We start from the raw sequence: 12,564 nt of genomic DNA, 5'->3' as shown, positions 1-12,564 counted from the left end.
AGGGGAGGGGCTATAAATAAAATTTAGCAAAAATAATCAAACTTGGATAATTTTGAGAAAAAAATTGTATAGAAGAGACTACATGGCTGTTAAATTTCTCTTACGATTATTTAAACAGGGTGGTCATAGGCTAGGGAAAATTGCTAATCAGGGAAATGTGAGTAGGAGTAGTTAAGGGAGAGGAAGTAGATGTCATGAGGGGAAGTGATGAGTTGCAAAGTGAGGCGATTTGTGGGGACAGGAAGTGTGAAAAAATGAGGGGTGGGGAATTAGGGGAAATAAGACGTAGCGGAATGGTTGATGGAAAGTTTGGGGAAGTGTGGTAAATAAGTGTTGGAGAGTAAATTGGGAAAGTGAACGGAGAGTAGAGAAGGGATTGGAAGCGAGGAGGATTATGGGAGAATAGGGGAATTAAGCGGCAGGAGAGGAAGTATGTGTATGAGTTTTAGACGACTTATTTGTCGTCCTAATACACTCTGAAACATTTCTTTGTAGGTCTGCGGAGGCTACTTAACGAATTTATTGAAGTAAATTTGACTGTTAAAGCTCTGAAAATAAGAAATTAAAATTTTTTATTGTTTCACTTGATATATAAATGATTCAATAATAAAAATGTTGCAGGATTATAATTACGCTCTTTAAAATTAATAGACCGGGAAAGTAGAAAATTAGTGAAGGAAAGTTCAGGGAATTTTTTTAATGTTTTGCGGTCACCCTGTTAAATACAAAAGTGGCGCGGGTTTATAAAAATAGTAAATGAAAAATGTGAATGACTATAATTGCATGTCTTTCGTTGGCTAATGGCAGTGACAACAATAGGGTCGAGTTCTGTCTAAACGATGCAGGGCCTCTAAAAAGTCGCTATAGAGTGATGTTTTGTTATCACGGGAGTTACGAGATAGTGGAGTTTAGTGCAAGGTTAGTCTGCGATGAGTAAAGTGGTGATCGTCTCTCTTGTCGGTTTCTCTCGGTAACACGGAAACCAACCCAGAAGAGGTGAAATTGCATTGTGAGTAAACCATAAATCTTGTCGATTCCATTTTTTTAAAGAGAAAAATACGATCTGAATTTTTCTCTAGGATAACATTAAAACTTTAACGAATTGCGGATTTCGTGATGCTGTTTCTTCCAGTTTAAGTTGTGTGAACCAAAAATTAAAGTGCTAAAGACGAAAATTAATCTGATTATCGAAAATTCAAGGTGGCTACTGGACCGGAAATCAGGGAAATGGCAGGAAAACAAATAAGAAAAATTTATCCAATCACTTAAAATAAGATAAATTTAATATCACGTGATATAATGCAATTTAAAATTTACAACCTGTTATTTTATAATTTTTTCCTCTCAAAATTTTCCATTTTTGGTCTTAATTTTTAGGCACACACATTCAATTTAAAAAGTTTGAAAATTAAGATTCAAGATTTAAAAAATTATTATTAAGAAGTTTATCATTTTCGGAAAAAATATTTTCTAAAAAAAATTCAAACAGCGTAAAATATATATATTTTTTTAAATTAGTGTAACTCAAGAGAGTATGACAATATGAAACTAAAGGATCAGGGTGCTAAAGGTCGCGTGATAGGACATTTCATTACAGTAAAATAAACGAATTCTCAAAAGCGATTTATTTGATAAAAAGTATTACGTAAAAAGAGCGATTATTATTAACTGTTATTTAGAATTGACTGAGATAATTTAAAAAATTACTATTTGAAGGAAACTGACTGTGATTGAAAGTGGCCAACTTATTGTAATTATTCTAAACAAATAACATTAAAAATATTTGAATATGCAAATTTTTGATAAAAAATTTAGAGCTCATCAACTGTAAATAGAAATTGATTCCTTAAGTTAATAACTGATCTGTAGTTAAAAAGTGAACAAATTACAATAATTTATTTTACGAGACGATTTTAAATGTATTAAAAATAAAAAAATTTAAACTTTTGATTTAAATTTCATAAAATATTTAAAAAATTTTAGATAATTTCAAATCAATAGATTCATAATTAAACGCTAATATTCCGTTTCAAACTACTATTTAAATATTGTTTCAGTCTAAAAAATCAATTTTTAATTCACTCAATTACAAATTTTTTAATTAAAGAAACGAACAATTTTTTAGCAATTAGCCATATTTAAACTAGAAATAATAATTACACAATGAATTAATTTATTCCAAATGACTTAAAATTTAAAAAAAAATTCAATTCAATAAGATTTATGCATAAGAAATCGTTTGACATTCACAATTATAATTTTGACAGAAAGGCAAGACAGTTTTGTATTTAATTTTATTGTTGTGAATTGCAAGGGGAATTTTCATTCCTTTACATTCTTGTGGAGTTGAGGGCTGACACATTGTTGAGATTGTTATCGAGTTGGAAAAAAAGAAAATATTAGTGTTCAATATTGTATGAATAGGATGGAGGATAATTAAAAAAATATATTTTTATTGAGTTGGAAGGGGAATTTTGGTTTTCGATTTTTTCTCGATTGAAAGAGGGACATTTTTTTATTTTTAAGATTCTTTTAGAGTTTAAAGAGACGAAAGTTTGATTATTTTTTCTAAATTGAAAAAGGCCAAATTTTCTTTTCAGCATTTTAATTGATGTCAAGGGGCGACGTTTTTATTTTCAATTTTTTTTCATGATTCGGAATTTTTGGCATGATACATTTTCATTGAGGTAAAGATGAGAACATTTTGTATTTTAAACATTTTCTTGAGTTTGAAACAAGAAAATGTTGGTTTTTAATTTTTGTTTGATGTGTAGAGGGACACTCGATCTTGTTAAGATTTGTATACATCTGAAAACAAGAAAATTTTGGTCTTGAATATTTTATGAATTGGAAGAATAGGAATTTTGTTTGCCCATGTAACAAACCAAAAATAATGGTATATTTTGGGATTTTTTTGAGGAGAATATAACGAGTCTTTCCAAAATTGTTGTGGCTTCTTGAGGCACTTTTAAACTACAAAATTAATAATTTTCAGGATAAATATTCATGACATTTTCAATTATAAGGGCGGATGACCAATATGTTGTTCATCCGGGAGAGTCAAAATTGCCGGCACTCTAGTTTCTCACAAATTCGTCAAAATAATTGCTAAAAAATTTTTTATCAGTTTAGAGTTACATGGGTCGCCCTCCTTAATTTTTTCTAAATTGAAAGAGGTCCTTTTTTCTTTTTAAATGTATTGATTTGCAAAGGATCAAATTATTGTTATTTTCATCTACATTTTCTATTTTTTTATTTCACACATTTTTGTGGAGTTTAAGGAAATAATTTTTTATTTTAAATTTTTTCTTGAATTGGAAGTGAGACATTTTTTCGCTTTTAAAATTTTCATAGAGCTGGAAGTGACGTAATTTCGGATATTTATTTTTTTCATTGGAAAAGGCTTTTTTTACATTTTTATTGAGTTTAAGGATTATTTAAAGTTTTATTTTTAATTGATAAGAGGTTTCACTTGGTAAAAATGCTTCAAATTGCAGTTCAGTTTTGATTGCTTTAAATGAAAAAATTTCAATTTTAAGAGTTCGAATTTTTAAACATCAATGACTTAAAAAATTTTGCAAGTACTAATAAAATCCATCCTAAATAGAATGGGTAACAATAGCAGAAAGAGTTCAGAATAAAACGCGATAATTTTTCTCTAATATTAAATGATTTTTGTAGAAGATAAATATTTTTAAAATTATATTTAAAAATACTCTCATTAGTTGTTTATCTAATATAATTATGTTTTTGGCTTTATAAAAATTTCTTTTACAATTAAAAAGTAATTAGGAGGTAGCTCAAGGGCTTTCATGAAGTTGTCACGTGTTCCAATCTTTTCTCCTAAGATTCTAGTAGTTTTACTAGCTAATACTACTTAAGTCGATGATTAATGACTTTTAGACCTATATTATTTAAAATAAAAAATCGTTTAAATGAAATATTATTCTTAAACAAAGTATAATTGACAATTAAATTCAAGTGATATTAATTAATATTCGACAATGAGAAGAATGCACAGTTTTTAATTTTGTATTATTGAACAACGCCGTTTCATGCATGACGTATGAAGATTAATATTGAGCCGGCCATTAATTTCGAATAAGCTTTATATTTCATTCGGATTGAAATTTTCGTCTGTAATAAATTCAGAGATAGATGATCAGTTTGAGAATGAATAATTGGATTTTCAATTTGCAAAAATTTTCTGAAACTTGTTAATCTGATAAAAATTACGTGAGAGACAAACTTTAAAAAACTTTTAAGTTTTTAAATTTATTTTTAAACTCAGAGAATAAAACAGCTTCACAAATTTGAAATGTATTCAAAATTGTATCGAAAAAGTGTTTTAATAATAAAGCATAAGCAATTTATTTCCAAAATTAATTAATGTAAATGCCATAGAAGCACTTTAAATTCCTAAGATTTTAAGTTGAAATATATGTATATTGAATTTTCAACAAAAAAGATTAATTTTCTAAACACAAAGACTAGTTTTCAACAATTTAATTTTCAGCTTATAAACTGCTCGATTTTCACCTTAAAAAGATTAATTTTTAATACGCGCTCGGTCTTTATGTTTTCGCACATTATTGCTCAAACATTTTAAAATTAAGACTGAAAACTTCCACCACTGTAATTTTGTGATTGTGAATTCTCTTTCGTTAAAAAAGCTTAGCTCGAGAGTTTGAACGCATCTACGTCACGCGACTGAGGGAAATCGCACACCGCGCTTAGTCTTTGCATTTCTTCCGCATTCGGGCACAGACCTTTTAAAATCAAAGGTGAACGGATCGATGACTGTAATTTTGTGATTTTGAACTCTCTTTTGTTAAAGCTCTTTTGGCTTTAACGAACACATTCTCATCATGTATCTCGTGCTTTGCACTCAATTTTTTTCTACCTGTCAACTTTTCTACATTATACACAACACTTTTATATCAATTATAATACATTTTTTATGTAACTCTGCCAGGGATTACTTTTTAATAAATTGAAAAATAAAAAGCAAATTGTAGTTATCATGGTTATTTTTTTATTTATTTCTTATTTTGCTTCAAATTTTTGCGATGAAACATGTATCATTTTTATAATTTAAAAAATATTTTTAATCTTGTTTTTTACGATTCAATAAAAACTACCGCGCATCTGCATAGGGTCTAATACAGGAACCTATGTAGGGACCTATATGGAATCCAATGTCATATTTCGTTTTTTCTATGCTTTTTCCAAAAATTAAATTTTTTATTCCTAATCTTATATTTTACAATTAAAAGAAAATTTACTCGTCCTATCGAAAAATGATTAATAATAAATTTATAGGTCTTTTTAGGCGGACACTACGTGTCCTATAAAAAATTATATCTCTTTTTTGGTTGAACAAGTTTTGTCTCATTTTTTCCGTAGCTTGGGTCGAAAAGTGATTCATTATAAATTTGGAGTTCTTTCCAGGGCGCGCGATTTGCGCTTTTTTATTTTTTTCGTATCTTGCATAATTTGACGAAAAAAATGGAATTTTTGGATTTTTCAATATTTATTTTGAAAATGGGCTAACTGATAGTTTTCTTTTCATAGAAAAAAGTCAAAGGGATAAATTTTTTGAGTTTCTGAGTACTATGAACAACCGTACATAGAATTTTTAAGTTTTGAAAAAATGTGGTTTCGAAAATTTTTGGTACGATCAAATTTGGAATTTTCAACTTTTTGACCAAATTAAAAAAGTTATCATATTCCTGTAGGGCTTTCAAAAAGCAAAGTTTTTCTTTTCTTGACTTTTTTCGTATCATGCGCTGTTTGGCTGAAAATGTTCATTTTAGTTGTTTTTTTTGGATTTTGAAAATACTATACCGCTGGTAATTTTTTATTTTTTGCAAAAAGTCATTAGGATCAATTATTCGACTTTTTGAATACTATGAATAACCGTACATATAATTTTTAAATTTAAAAAAAAAGTGGTCTAAAAATATTCAAAATGTGCCCACTTTTTGAATTTTCATCCAAGATGGCTGGCTAACGAACTTCACCTTTAATTTAGGACTATAAACGAGTGTCCCAAAAGGGCAATCTAATAGATTAATTTTTTCAAAAGTTATCGTGTTCAAAGACAGACAGATACACAGACATACAGACAGACATACGTACAAAGACACATTCGTTAAAACCTGTTTTTCGGATTCAGGGGGTCTCAAAACGTGGACATTTGACAAAAACTGGGGGGGGGGGGGTCAACTTTTACACAAATGTAATACCTTCTCTGATGAGAATGTAAAAACATACTTTTTCGATAAAATTCTTAAATTTTAAATCCAAAACGAACATTTTTCTAACGAATGAATTTTTGTCCCCAAAATATGATTTGAAAAAAAAAAAACGTGTACCTTCTACCAAAAAGTTAAATTTATATAATATAGTTTAATTTTGAATTACATAGTTAAATATAAACTAAAAATGTGAATTAAATAAAGATTGTTTTCAACCAAATAATTTTACTTGCTAACGAATTGTTAAATCTTTAATCAAACCAGATTACTTCAGATCCAAACAGTTGTATTTTTAACCAAAAATATAAATACGGAAGATTTATTCTTTTGTAATGGAGTAGTTAAATTTTCATCTAAGGAGGTGAATCTTAAAAATATATGAATTTTTTAAAAACGAGTTAAACTTTCTAACTTTTACATAGTTTTTTTAACTAGTTCAGCTTTCATCCAAGTAATTGCATTTTTAACTAAAAAAAGATTAATTTTGAACCAAATGATTAATTTTGCAACTAAAAAGATTAAATTTGTAGCAAAAAGACGCAAAAAGTTTAAGGTTCTATAAAAAAAAACCTACATTTTCAAAAAAATACATTAATTTTTAATAAAATTGTTAATTTTTAAAGCCAAAAGGATAAATTATGTACGAAAAGGTTGAATTTTTACAGCCCCGTATAAAAAAAATGCGGATTCTTTTTAAAAAATTTGGTATTTAACGTTTTATTACAACTTTTGTCGTTTTTCCAGAAACTGAATTTGCTCATTTCAAATGTTTTCTTTATGATTTAAACTTTACACATACGGTCTACTGAGCAGTCTTTCCGTTTTTTAACTTCTAAATTATATATATACATTTTTTTTCTTTGGAAAATGCATTTATATATTTGAGAATCTTTGAAATACTATGAAATTTTTGCATGAAAAAATGTAATTTTCGGATTTTCCATCATTTTGTATGCTGTCAAAATTAGACTTTTGGATTTTTTAAGAAAATTCAAAAAGTTGTTATGATAATCTTCTAGGGCATTTAGAAATCAATTTTTTTCTCTCTTGCGTTTTTTCATATCGTCCATTATTTGGCCTAAAAGGTTAATTTTCGTGTGTTTTTTGGTATTCTATAAATACTTTATCTCTGGTCATTTTTGTTTTCATGAAAAAAGTCATCAGGATAAATTTTTCGACTTTTTAAATACTATAAATATCAGCACAGAAACTTTTTGAATTTTGAACAAAGAGGTCTCAAAAATATTTAAAATGCGCTCACTTTTTGTATTTTATACAAAAAATAATTGTCTAACAAACTTGACCTTCAGTTTAGGACACTGAAAAAGTGTACCAGAGGCCAACCTGATAGAATGATTTTTGCAAAACTTATCGTGCTCACAGACAGACAGGCATACAGACATACTGACAGACAGGCACATTCGTAAGAACCTATTTTTCGGATTCAGGGGGTCTCGAACCGTAGAAATTTGACCAAAACTGGGGCGGGGGGGGGGTCAAATTTTACACAAATCTAATACCTTCTCTGATGAGAATCTAAATATGATTTATTTGTTATCAATAATTTTTTGATAGCTCTGTTTTTGGTTATAATCGTAAAAAAATATTATTAAAAACATAAACAATTTAATTTTTTGAAACACAACACACGCAATGAAAAAGAAATTAAAAGACAAACATTGTGTTAAGAATTTGCCCACGCAGGGGCAGATTTTTATTACTGTTCATGATGTTCTTCATGATTAAAGCCAAAACTACGCATCCTATCAAAAAGTGGTTCATAAACAAATTTGTAGATCTTTTTTGATGCACAATTTTTGTTGTGTAATCTTTTACCGAATTTTGCACAGTTTGGTTATTATATTGTTGCATGAAAAAATGTACTTTTTGGATTTCACAGTAAAAACTTGTTAAATTCTCGAGTTATAAATATAAATTTGCGTATTTTGTTGACGAGAAGTTCAAATTGAGGTTCTGTTACTTTCATGTAAATAAGTACGCAACTAACAGTACGAGAAATGAATAAAAATGTACATATTGACAAAAAATAAATTATTATTTAAATTGTATAGTTTTATAGCCCCTAAATAATTGTAGATTCATTTCTCGTATTTTTAATTCTAATTTAAATAACTATTTTTTTTATTTAATGAAGTTAAAGTTATTATTATAAAAAATAATAATGTTAAAATGGTATACCGAAAGAACCGAATGGAGCCTCTACAAAGTACCCGTTAAACCCCCATTGGGTCCCCATTCGGTTCCTTTTTTAAAAACTAGAAAAAATAGCAAAATCAACTTTAAAATTTTTGAAATACGGATTCTACGTTAAAATTCCTTGTATATGGTCACGGAATAATCGCAATATTTTTTTTTTGCAACGGTAAAAAGTTTTAAAAAATATATGACGTATAACGCCTGTTGACTGATACACTTCAAACGCATCGCCTGTAAGTAACAGTCAACAAGCGTTATATGTCTTATAATTTTTTAAACTTTTTACCGTTGCTAAAAAAACGATTGCGATTATTCCGTGACCTTCTATATGGAATTTTAACGTAGAATTTGAATTTCAACAATTTAAATGTTGATTTTGCTGTTTTGTCGGGTTTTTTAAAAAGGAACCGAATAGGGTCCCAATGGGGTCTTTACGGGTACTTTGTAGAGGCTCCATTCGGTTCTTTTGGTCCGCCAGGGTATGCTCCACTATGCATTCTTATTAAGGTACGAATTATTTAAGATAAAAAGTTATATTGTGAGCAAACGCGGATATCTCGAGCATTCGCAGTACTGATTCTTGTGCATTTTTAAATTGACACATGGCCTTACATAACCTAAAAATACACAGGAATAACTACTGCGCATGGCAGAGATATCCGCGTTCTGCGACTACCAGGGTTGTGCACGTAATATACCTTAGTTAAATTACATGAGGTTTTTGACCTGATTTACACACGTATATTACGTCCTCAGTTTTTTACAAAACGTAATATACGTTTTCAAGATGGCGTCGACATTATCACATTTCGTTCCATAACTTTAAAATAGCGCCGGTAGTGGTATGCGGTATTATGTTGCATGAATGAAATAAAGTTATTATTCTACAACTTCGACAATTAATAGAGGCGGCAGACCGCGGAATCCATGTTGGGAAAAATTATCCGTCCTTTTTAAAAAATGGTAAAAATGTTGCGTTTTGTCAAGGATGCAACCGCGTATTATCGAATACGGCTAATAAAAGGTTAAGAAACCACAGGTGAATTTTCAAACCATCCGAACTACAAATATCTTAATAAAAAAACAAATGATTCAAGGATTTTCGTTGATTTCAACACCTTTTTTCAGAAAAAAGTGCTTTATAATTATGAACGCATCAGAAGAAAATCTGATGCAATTAGATGAAAGCAGTTAAAATAATAATTCTAAAATGAGTGGTGTCAATTTTGATATTCTTGGTGATATTTGTATGTCAAATAAAGTTCTGATAAACAAAAACAATGTAAGTCGGCACACATAAGCATAATTAAAAAAAGTGAGGTTATATTATTCTCTATACGAGTCCACCACCTTTATTACGTTTATTAAGTTTTTTACGTTTAATACATTTTTTACGTATAATACGTCAGAAACCTCGAGTGACGCGTCACTGCACAACCCTGGCGACCACTGACTGGGGTTGGGGCTTAAGCTATCTCCCTCGCACAGCAGCATGATTGGTCTTTTCAATTTTGCTTCATAAATAGCTCTTTACTTGCGCATACATATAAACTATTTAACCTTCATTTAGAGGGGAGCGGTAAACAGCCAATCAGATCGCTGCGCGAAAGAGATAACTTATCCCGCTAACTCATAGTCTGTCTTTTTTATTTTGGCAATAACTCTCCCATTGCCGGGTTCCCTCTAGTTATATATGCGCTAAGATTTCTAATATTAAGTATTTCAAGTTGTGACGTCAGCTGGCAAGATGTCTGTACAATGAGGGCCAAGCAATATTACAAATTCCAGAGGATAAAACTTAATTTAGTTTATAACTTATGAAAAAAATATTTTTCATAGTTACAAAAAAAATATCAATTTTATTATTCAATTAAATAGTTATCAAATAGTTGAATAGTCTGAATACACTAATATTCACATAGTCTGAATACTTCGCTCGCAAGTTTGAGCGCGCCTAGGGCGCGCGACTGTTCTTGCGCTTCGCGCTCAATTATGTATTTACCTCGCGGTACGCGCTCGGCCTTTATATTTTTGCAAATTCTTGCGCAAATATTTTAAAATTAAGACTGAAATCATCCACCACTCTAATTTTGTGATTGTGAATTCTCTTTCGTTAAAAAAGCTCAGCTCAAGAGTTTGAGCGCACCTACGGCACGCGACTGAGGGCAATCGCACAAAGCGCTTAGTCTTTGTATTTCTTCTGCATTCGGGCACAGACCTTTTAAAATCAAAGGCAAACGGATCGATAACTGCAATTTTGTCATTTTGAACTCTCTTTTGTTAAAGCTCTTTTGGCTTTTATATCTTTTATATCAATTATAATACATTTTGTATGTAACTCTGCCAGGGATTACTTTTTAAGAAATTGCAAAATAAAAAGAAAATTGTATTTATCATGATTATTTTTGCATTTGTTTCTTATTTTGCTCTAAATTGTATTCTAAGCTGCTCTGAAACATGTATCATTTCAATAAATGTATATCATTACAATTCATAATATGCATAAAAATTGAATCATACTAATTCTTATTTCCTTGTTTTTATAATTTTTAAAACATTTTTAATATTGTTTTTCACGATTAAATGAAAACTACTGCGCATCTGCATAGGGTCTAATACAGGAACCTATATAGCGTCCTATATAGGAGCCTATGTCCTCTTTCGTCTTTTCTGTGCTTTTTCCAAAAAGTTAATTTAAAAATTTTTAATCTTCTTTTTTACGATTAAAAGAAAATCTACTCGTCCTATCGAAAAATAATTAATAATACATTTATCGATCTTTTTAGGGGAACAACTTTTGTCTGGTAATTTAAGTTCATACTTTGTGTCGGTTTTTCAAAGAAATTTAATATTTTTATTTAGAATGTTATTTTTTACGACTAAAGCAAAAACTAACTGTCCTATCAAAAATTATAGCTCCTTTTTGGATGAACAAGTTTTGTCTAATTTTTTCTCGTAGCTTCCCAGTGGGCACAAGCGTTAAAGAATATCTTTAGAACGGCTTAAAAATGTCCAAAGTCAGTCCAAATAACGTTCCATAAACATACAATGTTCCAGAGACGTTTCAAAGACGTGATTGGAACATAAAACGTGATAAGAACATTATTTGGCATAAAATACAGACAGACCCATCCGTAAAACCTATTTTTCGGATTCCGGGGGTCTCAAAACGTAGACAATTGACAAAGACTGGGGGGGGGTCAAATTTTGCACAAATCTAATACCTTCTCACAATTAATTTCTAACAGAGTACTAGCTGTGCCCTGTGGCGGCGGCTCTAATTATTACTGTACATCAAGAAAAAACGGAAATACAATAAAAGTTGTATAAAGTTATAAAAAACATATAAAAACATGATGCAGAACTTTTTATTACTTAAGAATAACTTAACTTATGATTGGGATACGCATTTAAAAGTCAAATTTTTTATTGCATTCGATGTTACCTACATGTTTTCTCATGATATCAAGCTTGAACATGAAAATACTGAAATGGAATGAACATAAAATTTCAAGTACTTATGGTAGAATTTCGGTTTGAAAAAGGCGAAGTCGACAGTGAAATTTGAACTCAAGTTGGAAAAAAACTTAAGAAAAATTCTAAATACGAAAAAAGAATTTTAAACTGAAAAAGATAAAATAAAAAAAGCGTTTCTGAATTTTAAGCCATATAACTCGTACTCAAGTCGAAACTCAACTTGGAAAATCCTGAGAAGATAGAACAGAAATATGAACTTAACTACAGCAGATTGTAATTGTTCTTAATTATAAAAATTGCACTTAAGTACGCTTCCCCCATACTTTACTTTTTTATATATTTCAAAATATGGCCCGGGAGCCCAAACATTTTGCCTGAAAAGTTGGATGCCGATTCATCAAAAACTGCGGCATAGCGCCCTCCTCATATCTTCACCCCTTCTACCCCTACCCTATACCCTAACGACCTGCCTGGAAACTCAAAGAATATGTATGTAAAGAATATGTGTGCAAAATTTGCTGTTGATTTTCAAAAACTGTAGGTTTTCATAAGCATTATATGTTTTAAGTGACTTGATTTTATATATTCCAAAATAATGCCCCCCCCCCCT

General features: G+C 29.7%; 1 protein-coding gene across 1 annotated transcript in view; it reads left to right on the top strand.

Annotated features, from left to right (window-relative positions):
* The first annotated feature begins 957 nt into the window (after nt 1–957).
* Nucleotides 958–12,564, top strand: part of LOC117182140 (carcinine transporter-like) — a 216,876-nt gene continuing 205,269 nt past the window's right edge. The window contains exon 1 of the mRNA XM_033375189.1: nt 958–1,009. The gene's annotated coding sequence lies outside the window, so the exon portion shown is untranslated. The remainder of the gene's footprint in view (nt 1,010–12,564) is intronic.

The sequence above is a fragment of the Belonocnema kinseyi genome, chromosome 10, assembly GCF_010883055.1.
Source record: "Belonocnema kinseyi isolate 2016_QV_RU_SX_M_011 chromosome 10, B_treatae_v1, whole genome shotgun sequence".
Taxonomy (NCBI): domain Eukaryota; kingdom Metazoa; phylum Arthropoda; class Insecta; order Hymenoptera; family Cynipidae; genus Belonocnema; species Belonocnema kinseyi.
The sequence above is the reverse complement of the archived record's forward strand: the minus strand, read 5'-3'. Positions and strand labels throughout refer to the sequence as shown.